The sequence below is a fragment of the Bos javanicus genome, chromosome 6 (assembly GCF_032452875.1).
Source record: "Bos javanicus breed banteng chromosome 6, ARS-OSU_banteng_1.0, whole genome shotgun sequence".
Lineage (NCBI taxonomy): Eukaryota > Metazoa > Chordata > Mammalia > Artiodactyla > Bovidae > Bos > Bos javanicus.
In genome coordinates, this window is record NC_083873.1 from 24,953,162 (window position 1) to 24,972,388 (window position 19,227).

Genomic DNA, 19,227 nt, shown 5'->3' on the forward strand with positions numbered 1-19,227 from the left:
GTCCTTCTCTGCATAAAGCTGTTTCTTTCCTGCAAAAAGTAAAGTGGTTCTTAAATCTCACTGTGCATGAAAATACCTAGGGATTTGGTTTAAAATGCAGATTCCTGAGTCCAATCCCCAAAGCCTAGAAAGTATCTTTTAAACCAATATCCCAAGTAATTTCCATACAGGTTCTCTATAGACTACTCATAGAGAAACCCAATTATGGTGAATGAAACAAAGATAGAGGCCATGTGAGGAGAGTGGGAAAGATGCTACTGTTGACTTAAAAAATGGTCACAACCTAAAAGCTGAGAGTTGTTTTATTCAGTGGGAAGGTTTTAGAGAAGTTTGCAATGAAGGGCAGGTAGTCTGACCATCAAAAGTATTTTTGTGAATTAAACCAGATATTTCAAGCTAAGAAATTTAGTGCTTTTCTATGTGTGGGAAGATGCAAGAGTCTGGGCTCACTGAAATCATTTCTTTCATAGGCATCTCGGCTATCTGGGGCCAGTATCCTGCATTTTCCTCAGTGCTCACCTTAAGGAGTGGCTGCAGCCTGATGGTTGCCAGATAGCAGATATTGTTCTCCTTCCTGGTTGCCCTGGAGGGCTGGAATCACTGATGACTGTGACGTACTTGTTTATTGATATGGTAGGAAATACTCCATTTCTCACTACAATGAGAATAAGTCCCCAGTGCTGACTGCTGGCTTAGCATAGAATAGGGGTCCCAGCCCAGCTAGGGAGAAGGTGAGATGAACAAAGCACTTGAGGCTGTGTTAACACAAGTTCGTGTGCCTAACACACAGTGAGACCGAACAAACTGAAATGTTGGAGTTTGAAACAGAGAAAGGTTTACTGCAGGGCCATGTAAAGAAATGAAGTGGTTCATGCTGCGAAGATCCTGGAGCTCCAAGAATGGTTTCAGCAAAGCGTTTTTTTAAAAAGGGCAGATGGTAGGGAAGCTGCAGGGTACAAGATCAACTTAAACACAATATATCCCAGATTGGCTAATGGTGAGGCAGCAGGGTGGTGTCACAGAGGTTAACCTTAGTGTCCACGAGGCCCGGGAGCATGTGCTCACGGTCATCAGGGAGTTCTTCCATTTGGTGGGGGTGGTTTTCACATCTGTAAAACAACCCAGGAAATTTGTATCAAATACTTTCACTCACTATTATCAGGGAGGAGCTGAAGCAGAGGATATGGGGGAACGCCTGTTCTGAGAAGGCCCCTTAGGGTCTTGCTCAGTTACAACCACAGCTAAAACTCAGCCTGTCAGTTCAAGCTCTAATCCCATTTACTGGCAGAACGAGTCTTAAGGAATAATGACTGTCTCCTTTTGGAGACTGACTCATATAGAAGAGGAATTTTGGAATTAGGCTTAACTAAATCCAAGTTGCATAAACTTCTCCCACAAAATTGTCTGAAGACAAATTACTTATATTCTCTGAGTCTTAGTTTCTTTATCTCTTAAATGGACATGATGTTTCTTAGAAGATCGTTATATTAGGTAGTTGCTATCGTTGTTCAGTTGCTAAGTTATGTCCGACTCCTTGTAACCCCATGTACTGCAGCACACTAAGCTTCCCTGTCCTTCACTATCTCTCAGAGTTTTCTTACACTCACATCTGTTGAGTTGATAATGCTATCTAACCATCTCATCCTCTGTCACCCCCTGTAGTTAGGATAGGAAAAAGGAGTCCAAAATGGTAGAGAAAATGGGGCCTAAAAGGCAGACAAAGAAAGGGAAAAGATTGAGAAAAGAGACAAAGGAAGAAAATCCCAGGACAGGAATGGGAACCTCCAGAGGAAAAAACATACCCAAATATGCTCCCTTCCTGACTGGTAGTGGGTACAAGCCCTATTTTACAAAGGGCAGAAAAACAACGCTTCCCAGGTGGCACTAATGGTAAAGAATCTTCCTGCCAATGCAAGAGACGCAGGAGACACAGGTTCAGTCTCTGGGTCAGGAAGATCCCTGGAGGAGGAAATGGCAATACTCCAGTATTCTTGCCTGGAGAATCCCATGGACAGAAAAGCCTGGTGGGCTATAGTCCATAGGGTGGCAAAGAGTCGGACACGACTGAGTGATGGAGCAAGCACATACAATAAGGCTCCAGGAATAGGAGATAAGAAGTATAAACACAAAAGTCAAGATGGGTCAAGGCCACTCCTACAGAGTCTGCCCACTCTCATGTCTTGGGGTTGTACTATTCCTGCCTGCTTAATAAAATTCTGCCTGTTTAAGCTTGTCTATCCCTTCAAATCTTTGCTGCAAAAACCGAGGAAAAAACTGACTCAACAATTATAAGAATCAGAAATAAAAGAGAGCTATTGTTAATATTATTTCCTCATAAATTTAAACATTTTTCTATTTAAAAAAAGAGAAAAATATTTTGTCTCTTTTTAAAACAATTTTAACATTTAAAACAGTTAAAGTATTTTGGCTTATAATACACAATGTAATAATGATAAGACTGAATTTATAATCCAAAACCATGAGAAGATTTCACAATCCTTAGGATTCTAAGGATGCTCAGGAGGACCATCTTGAAAGGCTTGGTGTTCAGCAACATGTTCTGGTAAAAGCCCAAAGGATGCCACTTTAAACCTTTCCTTTTACATGGGTAACAGCATCCGGGCTCCACCACCACAAGGGATAGAGCAAGGAAAAATGAAAAGCTGGCAGGCAGGTCCTATGTTTCCTCCTCTGGTAGGATCTCCTGAACCAAAAAGAAGTCTTCTAAATTGTCTTAGAGTGATTTTCCTGCATTTGATAGCTGAATGTTTTAACATACATGGAGTGTGACAGCACAAGGTAGGAATTTCACTGCCAAGCATTTATGGCACACAGCATGGATATGCACAGTTGATAAGCAAAGATATTCATCACAGAGTTAAATATATTATATATGTCTGCAGAATTGTTATTGTTGATGTTTTTCAGTTGCTAAGTCGTGTCAGCTCTTTTTGACCCCGTGGACTACAACATGCCAGGTTCCTCTGTCCTCCACTATCTCTTGGAGTTTGCTCAAATTCATATCCATTGAGTCAGTGAGGGTATCTAACCCTTTCGTCCTCTGCTACTTCCTTGTCCTTTTAGCTTCAGTTTTTCCCAGTATCAGGGTCTTTTCCAATGAGTCTACTCTTCACATCACGTGACCAAAGTATTGGAGCTTCAGCATCAGTCCTTCCAGCGACTATTCAGCGTTGATTTCCTTTAGGATTGACTAGTTTGATCTCCTTTCAGTCCAAGAGACTCTCAAGAGTCTTCTCTAGGACCACAATTCGAAAGCATCAATTCTTTAGCACTCAGCCCTCTTTATGGTCAAATTTTCACATCTATACATGACTACTGAAAAAAAAAATAGCTTTGACTACACAGATATTTGTCAGCAAAGTAATATCTCTACTTTTTAATATGCTGCCTAGGTTTGCCATAGCTTTCCTTCCAAGGAGCAAGCATCTTTTAATTTCATGGCTGCAGTCACTGTTTGCAGTGATTTTGGAGCCCAAGAAAATAAAGTCTGTCACTTTTCCACTTTTTCCCCATCTATTTGCCATGAAACAATGGAACCAGTGCCATTATCTTAGTTTGTTTTTTTTTTTTTTTAATGTTTTAAGCCAGTTTTTTTACTCTCTTCTTTAGCCTTCATAAGAGGCTCTTTAGTTTCTCTTCACGTTCTGCCATAAGGGTGGTGTCATCTGCACGTCTGAGATTATTGATATTTCTCCCTGAAACCTCAATTCCAGCTTGTGCTTCATCCAGCCTGGCCTTTTGCTGGATGTACTCTGCATATAAGTTAAATAAGCAGGGTGACAATATACAGCCTTGACATAGTCCTTTCCTGATTTGGAACCAGTCTGTTGTTCCATGTCCAGTTATAACTGTTGCTTCTTGACCTGCATACAGATTTCTCAGGAGGCAGGTCAGGTGGTTTGGAACTCCCATCTCTTGAAGAATTTTCCACAGTTTGTTGTGATCCACACAGTCAGTCTTAGGCATAAGCAATGAAGCAGAAGTAGATGTTTTTCTGGAATTCCCTTCTTTTTCCAAGATCCAACATTTGTTAGCAATTTGATCTCTGGTTCTTCTACCTTTTCTAAACCTAGCTTGTACATCTGGAAGTTCTCTGTTTACATACTGCTGAATCCAAGCTTGGAAGATTTTGAGCATGACCTTGCTAGCATGTGAAAAGAACACGATTGTACAGTAGTTTGAAGATTCTTTGGCATTGTCTTTCCTTGGGATTGGAACTTTTCCAATGCTATGTCCACAGAGAATGGGGGAAAATACTGAATAGTTGTTAAAATGGTAGGTAGATTTATAATTCTAACATGAAATAATATTTGGAACACATTACATTTTAAATATGTTTCAGAAGAGTAGTTAAATTGAATCCTGTTTGTGTACAGGGAAAAGGTTAGACCTATTGAGCAGGAACAACTAACTTCTCACTAAAAATGTTTATTCCCTTCTTCTTCCTGGAGCTGTTCAAAAGGCGTCCTGTGTTTTATACAATTAAGTTAATAAACAGCCCTAGGAATAGGTACTCATTATCTCTATTTTATGCATGAGGAACCTGAGGCACAGAGATGGTAAATAAGTTTCCCAAGGTCACCCAGGTAGTGAGTGGTGTAGTGAAGTCATGTAGTTCTAGCCAGTGAAATGTGAACAAAGGTGTAAATGTGCTCTACTCCCAAACAAAGCCTATAAAAGTCTTTCCTCATTGTCTCCTCCATGACCCTATCCAGTTGACCTGGCTAAAGACCATACCTGCCAGAGATGCTCAGAGAGCTCGAATGTACCTGTGTGCACCAGGACCCAGAAACCACACAGAGACTGAGACAGAACTGTGTTTGAGTGTCTCCTGCAGAGATACGGGTCAGCAGTGGACTGCAGGGGCAGGGGCTCTGGGTGCAGCAGCCCTGGGTGTGGTATAGCCCCCGTGGAGGAGGAGGCCACTAACCCCATCATAGAGCTGCCAGAACTGACACAGGACTGGGGAAACAGTGTCTTAGGGGCACAAACAAAAGCTTGTGTGCACCAGGACCCAGGAGAAAGGATCAGTGACCCCACAAGAGACTGAGCCACACTTGCCTGTGAGTGTCCAGGAGTCTCTGGCAGAGATGTGGGTTGGCAGTGGTCTGTTGCAGGGTTGGGGGCACTGAGTTTAGCAGTGTGTGCACGGGACCTTTGGAAGGAGGTCACCATTATCTTCATTACCACCACTATAGTTTGGCATCAGGTCAAATAACAGGGAGGGAACACAGCCCCTCCCATCAACAGAAAATTGGATTAAAGATTTATTGAGCATAGCCCTGCCCATCAGAACAAGACTCACTTTCCCCCCAATCATTCTCTCCCATCAGGAAGCTTCCATAAGCCTCTTATCCTCCTCCATCAGAGGGCAGACAGACTGAAAACCTCAATCACAGAAAACTAACCAATCTAATCACGTGGACCACAGCCTTGTCTAACTCAGTGAAACTATGAGCCATGCCATGTAGGGCCACTCAAGACAGGTGGGTCATGGTGGAGTGTTCTGACAAAACGTGGTCCACTGGAGAAGGAAATGGCAAACCATTCGGTATTCTTGCCTTCAGAACCCCATGAACAGTATGAAAAGGCAAAAAGGATACTGAATGAAGAACTCCCTAGGTTGACTGGTGCCCAATATGCTACTGGAGATCAGTGGAGAAATAACTCCAGAAAGAATGAAAAGACAGACCCAAAGCAAAAACAACACACAGTTGTGGATGTGACTGGTGATGGAAGTAAAGTCCAATCTGTAAAGAGCAATACTGCATAGGAACATGGAATGTTAGGTCCATGAATCAAGGCAAATTGGAAGTGGTCAAACAGGAGATGGCAGGGGTGAACATTGACATTTTAGGAATCGGTGAACTAAAATGGACTGGAATGGGTAAATTTAACTCAGATGACCATTATATCTACTAGGTGGGGAAGAATCCCTTAGAAGAAATGGAGTACCCATCATAGTCAACAAAAGAGTCCGGAATGCAGTACCTGGATGCAATCCCAAAAACGACAGAATGATCTCTGTTTGTTTCCAAGGCAAAGCATTCCATAGCACAGTAATCTGAGTCTATGCCCTGACCAGTAATGCTAAAGAAGCTGAAGTTGAACGGTTCTATGAAAACCTACAAGATCTTTTAGAACTAACAACCAAAAAAAAGATGTCCTTTTCATTATAGGGGACTGGAATGCAAAAGTAGAAAGTCAAGAAATACCTGGAGTAACAGGCAAATTTGTCCTTGGAGTACAGAATGAAACAAGGCAAAGGCTAATAGAGTTTTGCCAAGAGAATGCACTGGTCATAGCAAACACCCTCTTCCAACAACACAAGAGAAGACTCTACATATGGACATCACCAGATGGCCAACACTGAAATCAGATTGCTTATATTCTTTGTAGCCAATAATGGAGAAGTTCTATACAGTCTGCAAAATACAAGACTGGGAGCAAACACTCTCTGACATACATCACAGCAGGATCCTCTATGACCCACCTCCCAGAATATTGGAAATAAAAGCAAAAATAAACAAATGGGACCTAATTAAAATTAAAAGCTTCTGCACATCAAAGGAAACTATTAGCAAGGTGAAAAGACAGCCTTCAGAATGGGAGAAAATAATAGCAAATGAAGCAACCGACAAACAACTAATCTCAAAAATATACAAGCAACTCCTACAGCTCAACTCCAGAAAAATAAACGACCCAATCAAAAAATGGGCCAAAGAACTAAATAGACATTTCTCCAAAGAAGACATACAGATGGCTAACAAACACATGAAAAGATGCTCAACATCACTCATTATCAGAGAAATGCAAATCAAAACCACTATGAGGTACCATTTCATACCAGTTAGAATGGCTGCGATCCAAAAGTCTACAAATAATAAATGCTGGAGAGGGTGTGGAGAAAAGGGAACCCTCTTACACTGTTGGTGGGAATGCAAACTAGTACAGCCACTATGGAGAACAGTGTGGAGATTCCTTAAAAAACTGGAAATAGAACTGCCTTATGATCCAGCAATCTCACTGCTGGGCATACACACTGAGGAAACCAGAAGGGAAAGAGACACGTGTACCCCAATGTTCATCGCAGCACTGTTTATAATAGCCAGGACATGGAAGCAACCTAGATGTCCATCAGCAGATGAATGGATAAGAAAGCTGTGGTACATATACACAATGGAGTATTACTCAGCCATTAAATTTGAATCAGTTCTAATGAGGTGGATGAAACTGGAGCCTATTATACAGAGTGAAGTAAGCCAGAAGGAAAAACATAAATACAGTATACTAATGCATATATATGGAATTTAGAAAGATGGTAACAATAACCCGGTGTACGAGACAGCAAAAGAGACACTGATGTATAGAACAGTCTTATGGACTCTGTGGGAGAAGGAGAGGGTGGGAAGATTTGGGAGAATGACATTGAAACATGTAAAATATCATGTAAGAAACGAGTTGCCAGTCCAGGTTCGATGCACGATACTGGATGCTTGGGGCTAGTGCACTGGGACGACCCAGAGGGATGGTATGGGGAGGGAGGAGGGAGGAGGGTTCAGGATGGGGAACACATGTATACCTGTGGCGGATTCATTTTGATATTTGGCAAAACTAATACAATTATGTAAAGTTTAAAAAAAAAAAAAAACACTGGGAGCTGACTGAGGCACAGATCATAAACTCCTTATTGCCAGATTCAGACTTAAACTGAAGAAAGTAGGGAAAACCACTAGACTATTCATGTATGACCTAAATCAAATCCCTTACAATCATACAGTGGAAGTGAGAAATAGATTCAAGGGATTAGATCTGATAGACAGTGCCTGAAGAACTATGGATGGAGGTTCGTGACATTATACAGAAGGCCCTCACCAAAATGACATTATACATCAAGACCATCACCGAGAAAAATAAATGCAAAAAGGAAAAATGGTTGAGTTCTTACATATAGCTGTGAAAAGAAGAGAGGTGAAAGGCAAAGGAGAAAAGGAAAGATATATCCATTTGAGTGCAGAGTTCCAAAAAATAGCAAGGAGAGATAAGATAGCCTTCCTCAGTGATCAATGCAAAGAAATAGAGGAAAACAATAGATTCGGGGAAGACTAGAGAACTCTTCAAGAAAATTAGAGATACCAAGGCAACATTTCATACAAAGATGGGCACAATAAAGGAAAGAAATGGTATGGACCTAACAGAAGAGGTGGCAAGAATACAAAGAAGAACTATACAAAAAAGATCTTCACAACCCAGATAATCACTATGGTGTGATCATTCACCTAGAGCCAGACATCCAGGAATGCAAAGTCAAGTTGGCCTTAGGAAGCATCACTACGAACAAAGCTAGTGGAGGTGATGGAATTTCAGTTGAGCTATTTCAAATCCTAAAAGATGATGTTGTGAAAGTGCTGCACCCAATATGCCAGCAAATTTGGAAAACTCAGCAGTGGCCACAGGACTGGAAAAGGTCAGTTTTCATTCCAACACCAAAGAAAGGCAATGCCAAAGAATGCTCAAACTACTGCAAAATTGCACTCATCTCACTAGCAAAGTAGTACTCAAAATTCTCCAAGCCAGCCTTCAACAATAAGTGAACTGTGAACTTCCAGACGTGCAAGCTGGATTTAGAAAAAGCAGAGGAACCAGAGATCAAATTGCCAACATCCTCTGGATCATCGAAAAAGCAAAAGAGTTCTAGAAAAACATCTATTTCTGCTTTATTGACTATGCCAAAGCCTTCGACTGTGTGGATCACAACAAACTGTGGGAAATTCTGAAAGAGATGGGAATACCAGACCACCTTATCTGGCTCCTGAGAAACCTGAATGCAGGTAAAGGAGCAACATTTAGAATTGGACATGGAACAACATATAGGTTCCAAATTGGGAAAGGAGTACATCAAGGCTATACATTGTCACCCTGATTATTTAACTTATATGCAGAGTACATCATGAGAAACGCTGGGCTGGATGAAGCACAAGCTGGAATCAAGATTGCCAGGAGAAATACCATTTACTTCAGATATGCAGATGATACCACCCTTATGGCTGAAAGCAAAGAAGAACAAAAGAGCCTCTTGATGAAACTGAAAGAGGAGAGTGAAAAAGTTGGCTTAAAACTCAACATTCAGAAAACTAAGATCATGGCATCTGGTCCCATCACTTCATGGCAAATAAATGAGGAAACATGAAAACAGGGACAGACTTTATTTTGGGGGGCTCCAAAATCACTGCAGATGGTGGCTGCAGCCATGAAATTAAAAGATGCTTACTCCTTGGAAGATAAGTTACGACCAACATAGACAGCATGTTAAAAAACCAAGACATTACTCTGTCAACAAAGGTCCATCTAGTCAAAGCTATGGTTTTTCCAGTAGTCATGTATGGATGTGAGAGTTGGACTATAAAGAAAGCTGAGGGTTGAAGAATTGATGCTTTTAAACTGTGGTACTGGAGAAGATTCTTGAGAGTCCCTTGAATTGCAAGGAGATCCAACCAGTCATCGTAAAGGAAATCAGTCCTGAATATTCATTGGAAGGACTGATGCTGAAGCTGAAACTCCAATACTTTGGCCACCTGATGCAAAGAACTGACTCATTGGAAAAGACCCTGATACCAGGAAAGATTGAAGGTGGGAGGAGAAGGGGGTGACAGAGGATGAGATAGTTGGATGGCATCACCGACTCAATGGGCATGAGTTTGAGAAAACTGTGGGAGTTGGTGATGGACCGGGAGGCCTGGCATGCTGCGGTCCATGGGGTCTCAAAGAGTCGGACACAACTAAGCGACTGAACTGAACTGAAAGACCACTGTTCTACAAATTTGAAATGTATGTCTTAGAAGTGGTAGAGCTTCCACCATCCTAAGTGCCTGAGAGACTGTTTGCAGTTGAGTCATGTTACATATGCAAGAAATAAATTTCTCTAATTTGGAGCTATTAAATATTTGGCATCTATGTATCACCAGTATTGGTGTACCTTAACTAAAACATGTATATATCATTGTACCATGAGCTAAATGTAAAGTGCTATGGAGCGAATGTTTCTATTCCCCCAGATTAATATATTGAAATCTTAACACCCATATGATGGTATTAGGGATGGAACATGTGGAAAGTGATTAGGTCATGAGGGAGGAGCCCTCATGAATAAGATTAGTGTGCTTATGAGAGAGGAATCTAGCTCCCTAGTGCTCTTCACTTTAGAACACAAAGCGGGCTTCACCAGATACTGAATCTGCTGTGCCTTGAACTTGAACTTCACAGCCCCCTAAAACTGTGAAAACCAAATGTTTGTTATTTAAAATGTCCAGTCTATGGTAATTTGTCACAGCAGCCTGAACAGACTAAGACCTAAAGTAAATGAATGATCTTTATGGTCAGTGTTTTTCACTGTGATAATTCCAAGACCAAGAATAGTGCCTGGTGTTAATAATTAAAGGGCATTCAGTAAATATTGATATTTGTTAAATATGTATGTGTTACTTTTTGAGAATAGAACTTGGGTGAGTAGGATAGAGGGGGTGGGAAGGTGAGGGACAGGAGACTTCTTTTTTTCTCCATATACTTCTACAGAGTTTAATTTTACAAACCAGAAGATATTAATTTTATCATAAAAAATTTAAAAAATAGGTTAAAGATGATGAATATATGCCTCAACTCTTAAAGAATCACATCACAGAGGTCAAAGGTCCTGCTCCTGAGAAATAGAATACCTTGCTGGTTGGATTACTGGCCTGATCCACTTAGCAGTTACTAGGGCTCTGGAAGAATTGAAACCATTTACCTCAGATAGGGACTTGAACCCACGTGGCTGGGACTCAAACCCAGTCAAAACCCTGCTTTGGACTTGAACCCACATGGCTGGGACTTGAACCCAACCAAAACCCTGCTTTGGACTTGAATGCACACGGCTGGGACTCAAACCCACAGTACCTGGTTTTAGGACATAAGGAAGCTCAGGTTCTTGATGTCTCATCGCAGAAAGAATTCAGTGAGAGACAAAGTGATAGGTAAAAAGTGGCTTTATTCAGATTCAGAGAGAAGCACCCTCCATAGACAGAGTGTGGGCCAGCACAGAGGGCAAGTGCAGCCTGCAATATGTGGCGTGATTAGTTTTTACAAGCTGGGTAATTTCATATGCTAATGAGTGGGAGGATTATTCCAACTACGTTTGGAAGATTTCCAGGATTTGGGCCACTGCCCACTCCTTGGTCTTCTAACAGAGAACTGCCATGACCCCTCTGGGTTTGTCATTTCACTTGCTGATTGAGGAGCAAGGTCTAGTCCTGTCTGCAGTCTTGGTCCCATTTGATTCTAATTGGTTTATGTTGTGTCCTTGGGCTACGTCATTCTTCCAAAAGTTGTGTCCTGCCCCTTTCCTTTCTGTTACAAAATCACTACTGTGATGATCACTTTTTGTCAAATTTCATCTCGGTGGCATAACTGATAGAGGTGTCTGCTGCTCTAGCTCTGCCCCTATGTAGATATATTGGAGTTAATCACCTCCAAGTTTCAGTGCAAACCTCCCCATCTCTCCTACAACTCCATGGGAAGGCATGATCTAAAAGGGAAACCTGTAGGTACCTATTCTGTGAAGCTTAGCATCAAAAGAAAGGGCACCCAGATGACTGACATTTTATTTGTTCATATTTCTATGGTCATATCTACTGAACATTAAGTAATTATTCAAAAGCTGAAAAGTCCCCTGTGGCTTTCTGCGTGGTGCCAAGTCTGCTATTATATTTGTAATTTTCTGGATTGATAAGTATTTTGGTCATGCAGAGACACAATCGATAGTAATATTTGCCCGGTGCAACTAAAAAATTTTCATAACTATTACATTTAAACAAGTGCTGGAATATGAATCCAAAGATTAAATATCTGCCACTTGTACACTGCATGATCTTTGGGTAAGAGTTGCCTGAAATCCCTGCTTAGCCTGAGGGAAGCTTTAAATCCTCTCTTAGTCTTCTTTGCATTTGTATCTGTTGTGACAGTGATTAAATAACAAGAAAACCTTTGAAAAAATTTTAAATGCTGTAACAGTATATTTGGAGAAGGCAATGGCATCCCACTCTAGTACTCTTGCCTGGAAAATCCCATGGATGGAGGAGCCTGATGGGCTGCAATCCATAGGGTCGCTAACAGTCAGGCACGACTGAGGGACTTCACTTTCACTTCTCACTTTCATGCACTGGAGAAGGAAATGGCAACCCACTCCAGTGTTCTTGCCTGGAGACTCCCAGGGACGGGGAGCCTGGTAGGCTGCCGTCTATGGGGTCACACAGAGTCAGACACCACTGAAGCAACTTAGCAGCAACAGTATATTGGTTGGGAAGCTCTCCTGGAGGAGAGTATGACAACCCACTCCAGTGTTCTTGCCTGGAGAATCCCATGGACAGAGGAAACTGGCGGGCTGCAGACCATAGCATCACAGAGTCAGACACAACTAAAACGACTTAGCACGCAAAACAGTGTATCATTAAGAATCCTCAGCCTGATTGAAAAGTAAAAACACTATGTGTAGCTCCTTTTGTATGATAATAATAATATCCTAAACTAGAATTTAAACTCTGGAAAGAAGGTCAATACTTCCCTGGCTCCCCATTTTTGTCTCTAAAGCCCAGCCCAGTGTTTGGTACATACAGACTGTATTGGTGGTGAGTTCCCCAGAGAAGCAGACCCATGATGAGTGATGTATAATAAAGGCACTCATTGTCTGCATCAGATGTGGAGCCTGAAGCTGCAATAGGTAAGCTGGAACAGTAGTTGAGAAGAACAGTAAGAAGGAAAGCAAGGGAGAGAGAGTATAAACAGGAGCCCACGTCTATCTTTCATCCTCCAGCCTCAGTGACGCAGGTTGTCTGCAGGAGACGCCAAGGCCGTAGACACGAAGCCACACGCGCACTCACCCAGGGAACAGAGTCGCTGCAGAAGATGACCGAGCTAGAGCTGGGGAAGCTGCAGACCCAGGTGCAGCCCACCTGGCCACCAAGGTAGCCAGCAGATCTGTGACAACATGCACAGGCTGCCACGGCACCGGGCACCCTGCACCAAATTTCAGAGCAGTAAGACAAAACAATGGTTGTGCTTCTTTTTTGTCTTCCAAATACCATGCAAATTTCTCTCATGGACAAGTCTAACCCTGAAACACACATGCAAGAGAATTCTGGAAACTAATTTCAGTTTAGTAAAGCTGACATAGTACCAAGCACCCATATATTAAGTGCCTATATATTAAGTATGGACACTTAATAACTTTTTCTTAAATAAATTTAATATATTTCATCATGTAATTATTTTAAAGTGAAAAAAATCCTCTTCAGGGGATCTTTCTGACCCAGGGATCAAACCCAGGTCTCCCGCATGGTGGGTAGATTCTTTACTGTTTGAGCTACCCAGGAAGCCTGCAATGGTATGGTTATAACTAACACTAAAAGTTCAGCCCTTGAGACCAGGAGCCCTTTCCTACTGTTCTGCCCTGTTGGCGTCTTCTGGACTGGAGAGCAGAACCCTTGAGGAGGAATTAGTCTATGTAACACCTGGCAAAGGTGGTCAGGTGGACACAGAATGGAGACACTGGAAAATTTAGTAAGTTTCAAAATACTCCCCAAACTAGAAACAGAGAGCAAAAAGGTTTTACACTGACCATCTCAGCAGGGAGTCAGGATATATAGACATGGGTGTAAAGATCCTGGTGTAAAGAACTGACTCTACCACGTCCCAAGCTTCATCAACTCATCTCTGTTGTTGTTGTTTATTTCTTCCTATTTTTCTGTACAGATCAACAATAAATTCCTCAGAATGGAAACAATTCAATTGGTTTTGTTTGAAGGAGGAAAAAAGGGCTGGGAGCAATGAATCAACCAACCAGCCAATCTTTCATTCAATCTAGTATGTCTTATTCCTTTTCATCATATTTTATTTTTAGATTTACATACAATTTATGGTATATAAACTTTTTACTTATCCTTTCATATCTTAACATGACTTTTCATTGCATGGAGAGTAGTCAAACAAGAAAGGCAGTTAGGAGAAAAGACTAAATATGCTTACTTAACTCATCAAAGTAGGTCACCGTCATAAATTCTGCACTTATTTCCAACATTCATAATATTTTTATCACAATTAATTGGTTTCAGTTAAAAAATATACTTTTAACCTACTATATACATGAAAATGTATCAGCCCGGAAAGTGAAATATCCAATTTATGAAACAAACATTGAGCCCCTACTGTGTGTAGGCACGTGTTAGATGCTGTGACATCATTGCATGCTCACAAAAGCCCTGAGAGGTAGCTATTTCTATTTCCATTTTTTAGGTGGAAAACACTATTATAATAGATCCCCAATGCTTTGCCCAAGAACACTTAAGTGGGCAAATTAGAGTTTGTACCTATCTCTGTCTGATTTTAAAATGCATATTTCTTCCACTAAGCCACATTGCTTTAGTGAAAAAAAATTTACAAATATACAAGCACAGTATGTGACATTTATCTACGCAATACACAGTCCTGTTAAGATGCAGTATCCGTGATTCTATTACACGTGAGAACTGCTGCAGTTTCCAAAATCAAGATTTCCAAATTGCTTCTTCCCAAATTCCATACAAGATTGTCTGTAGGATATGTGAATAAACCTTCACTGACAATTATTTTTCTAGTGTCTTTAGAGAAAATAGCCTTCTCTTCCTGTGAATGTAAGTTGCTTATTGAAAAAAACTTAAAAGACACCAAGGAAGCCTCTCAAGATCACTGTAAGTTTTTGAAAATGACATTTTCCTTCTTTGTAATTTTTATTTCGTGTCTGCCACAAGACATTCTGGGCAACAGGGCTCCAACACTACTCTGCCTTTTGCTTTGTCCCTGACAGCAGCCAGGTTTACAGAAACCCCTCAGAAATATGCAGCCTGTGGAGTCTAATTCTCTAGTAAAACTCGTCCCAGGAGGAGCTCAGGCACCACCCTGCCAGGGCTCTCTGCCTGATCATTACCTTCTTTCCTCTTCCCAGCTCTTCTACAGCCTAAGAAATATCACAAAGCCTGTCTAAGAAACAAAATTTTGAAAGGTATTTGACTTTGGAATCCTACTTAAAAATCAGTATTGCACTTGAAACCTAAAAGACAAGCTGGTCTTTCTGATGGTCTTTCTAATATAAGAGATGGGCTTCCCTGGTGACTTAGATGGTAAAGAATCCACTTGCAATGCAGGAGACCCAGGTTCAATCCCTGGGTCAGTAATCCCTTCTCCCATGGAGAAGGGAATGGCTACCCACTCCAGTATTCTTTCCTAGAAAATTCCATGGACAGAGAAGCCTGGCTGGCTATAGTCCACGGTGTTGCAAAGAGTCAGACACAACTGGGTAACTAAGCATACAATATAAGAGATATAACATCTGGGATAGTCATATGCTGGTGACTAAGGCATCTTCTGGTACTATTGATATGTCTGTTAGGTTCTTTTGTTTGGAAAGACAGTTATCACCTGCCAAGGAATCTACAAGTAAAGGCATTCTTATCATCTGCCAGCTTAGACATACAGTGACATAAGCAGCCCCCAGTGTACAAATGGGCTACATTCCAGATTAACAAGTCAAGCTCTAACAAATTTTCTATTAAAAGCCATTATCAATGTCACTCTTCTCAGATTGGCCCACAGACTTCATATAAAATATAACTGAAAAAGTTGAAGTGTTAGTCACTCAGGCATGTCTGACTCTTTGCCACCCCATGGACTGTAGCCCACCAGGCTCCTCTGTCCATAAACATCCCCAAGGAACAATATTGGAGTAGGTTGCCATTTCCTTCTCCAGAGGATCTTCCCAACCCAGGGATCAAATCTGTGTCTCCTGCGTCTCCTGCATTGGCAGGTGGATTCTTTACTACTGAGACACCTGTGTGCAAAGCAAGAGATGGAAAGAATACGAAAAGAAGGGAATGGTCTTATGCAGCAATAGTATAGAATTTACCCTCCCTTTTTCCCACATCAGGCTTCCCTTGTGGCTCAGCTGGTAAAGCATCCACCTGCAATGTGGGAGACCTGGGTTCAATCACTGTGTTGGGAAGATCCCCTGGAGAAGGGAAAGGCTACCCACTCCAGTATTCTAGCCTGGAGAATTCCATGGACCATATAGTCTATGGGGTCACAAAGAGTCGGACACGACTGAATGTCTTTCACTTTCACTTTTCCTCCCACATTGGTCTTCCCCTCTCCCCTGGTCTCTGACATGACCAACTTCTGGATAATGATAAGGAAATAGTGTCATGAGAAAGAAATAGCAGCATCAGGGCAAAGTTTGGGGACCCAGGGAATGCTCAGTGAGTCTTCTTAAATGTTAGTGTCCAAGGGGTCCCCCAGGATGCTTATTAAAAGTACAGCCCCAGTTCATCAGCTGTGGGACACAAGCAGCCCGGGTGATTCTGAAACAGGTCAGGCTTTGAGGAATAGCTTTTTCTAAATATAGAAAGGAAGGAAATAAACTAGCCTTACATAAATGCTGGCCCTTGGTAATCTGAACAAGCACAACATGAACTCGCTCTCATAACATGAAGGATAAATAAAAGTCTGCTGTACTTTTATGTCCAACTTCCCCTCTACGATGTGTTGGGTGAGGAAGCCTTTCCTTGGTGAAAATGAACCCCTTGATGGTTCATTTTTCTCATTCCCAGGAAGCTTCCCCCCTACACATGCACCCACAGATTTGTGAACCCCAGCTTGGCTGACCCTGCTCCTGAAACTCCAGTGTGTCTGCATATCACTTGGAGATCTTGTTAATACGTGGGTGATTGGATAAGTCAGGGCGGGGCCTGAATTTTAGCACTTCTGACAAGCTCCCAAGGAGTGCTACTGCTGCTGCTCCAGGGACCACACTCTGAGCAGCAAGAAGTGGAGGACAGAGAGAGCCAGGGTCTTCATTGCTGCGCACGGGCTTTCTCTGGTGTTGCGAGCAGGGGCTACTCCTTGTTGCGGTGCATGGGCTTCTCGTTGCGGTGCATGGGCTTCTCATTGCGATGGCTTCTCTTATTGCAGAGAACGGCTCTAGAGCACGCAGCTTAGTACTTGTGGCACACGGGTTAGTTGTTCTATGGCATGTGGAATCTTCTCAGACCAGGGATTGAACCTGTGTCCTCTGCATTGGCAGGCAGATTCTTATCCACTGCTCTACCAGGGAAGTCCTGATAATGCTATTTTATTTTTTAAGCAAAGAGATAATCAATAAAGAATTGAGGATGGTGATTACCTCTGATTGGGTCACAGATTTAGCTCCAATGACTTTGAAAATGTTCTAGCTATAATGTGGCAGGTTCACTAAGTGCTTGTATTATTATCGTGCATTTGAAGAGATTCAAAACACAAAACCCCGAAATATGCTGCTTTGGCATATTGATTATTTTGATTTAGAGGAAATTGAAAAAAACAGCAGATGCAAGAAGGGTGTTTTGACCTTCCTTCCCAGTAGCAGGATATGAAATTCCCATATGAAGGATGCTGTCCCTACACCAGGAGGAAAGAGATGAGGAATCAAGGCCAAGAGAAACAGGTACAAACAGACCTTGTTAAAATAATTCTTATCTTCTTTTAGTCTTCCCAGATTTTGTAGTTAACTTTTCCAAAATCACCACTCTTTGTTCATTCAATGTAGTATATAAGCACTTAGGCCCAGCCACATCTTTGAGTCTTCATTTTTCTGTGGGGACACCTGCAGATGTAAAATTTGATAAAATGTGTATGCTTTCCTCCTGTTAACCTGTCTCATGTCAGTCCCAGCTGGAAACCAAAAGAATGTAGAGGAGAAAACTTACCTCCCTTATACATTATGACCTATATTTTAAGATTTATTTTTATCTGTTTAGTGTTACATGATAAAAAGGAATTTCAGGTATGTAAGTGTATGTTACTGACTGCTATGTAACAAACCACCCTAAACAGTGATCTAGTCTCACTGCCAATTTTGTCAATTTACTGGGAAGTGCCTCTGCCCCTTGTGATGGTGGCGGAGTCACTCAGGTAACCACCAGCAGGTGGAGCTGCTGGGCTGGAAGCTCCAAGAAGCCCTTCCTCCTCTGTGTAGGAGTTGGTTGTGGTGCCGGCTCTTGATGGGGCATTTTGGTTCTCCTTCACATGCCTTTTCTTTCTGCATGGTTTCTGATCATCGACAGCCTTTCCTCAAGACCTTCCTCTTAAGCAGAATAGCCTAGGGTTCCTTATAGCATGCCAGCTGGATTCCAAGACAGAAAAAGCAGAAGCTACCTTGCTGTAAACGGTGAAGCCCAGAATAGGCCATGCATCATTTCTGCCCCTAAACCTATTGGCTGAAGCCTGCACAAACCTATTGGTTCAGGGGAAGGGAAATAAAATCCACCTCTTGATGGAAAAAGTGGCATGTGCAAAGATAAAGGGAGGATTTGTCGACAGCTGTCTTTGAAGAGTATCTGCCACAGTAAGCCATGGACTATCTTTCCTATAAAAGAAAGGATGGTAATCTGAGTTATAAAAACTGATCTATAGACAGGAATCTGACCTTAAGGGAATATGACCAAGTCCACCTGTCCTTACTTATAAGTATTTTGATTAGGTATAAGCTTTCATATGCTAACATCAACAAAGAAAGATTATGTGGTAAATAAAATGGTCTTAGTTCACAGAGGAACAAATTTGTGTAAAATGGGTTTTGGTGTCATCAAATTATCTATATCTAGCAAACTTTTGTTGTTGTTTAGTCGCTAAGTCGTGTCCGTCTCTTTGCTGCCCCATGGACTGAGGCATGCCAGGTTCCTCTGGCCTCTACTGCCTCCCTGAGTTTGCTAAGATTCAAGTCCATTGAGTCACTGATGCTATCCAACCATCTTATCCTCTGTCACTCTCCCTTCTCCTTTTGCCTTCAATCTTTCCCAGCATCTGGTTCTTTCCAAAGAGTTGGCTTTTCACAAACCTAGCAAACTAAACACTCTCAAAACTAAATATTTGTAAGGAGGAACACTTGACTCCAAAACTTTTTGCAAAAATGAAAATTCAACAATAGTTAATTCTACTGGTACCAACTTAAGAAAGTAAGGGAAAACTCAATGTTCCTTTGCCCTAAATGAGCATCTTCCTTCTCCTACCCTAATTCTGTTAGTAGAATTATTCTTCCTCAATCAGCAAAGCTCAAATTTTCTAAATGTAGTGGTCACTGTTCTTTTCTTCCTCCTATCAATTTTTCCTTCA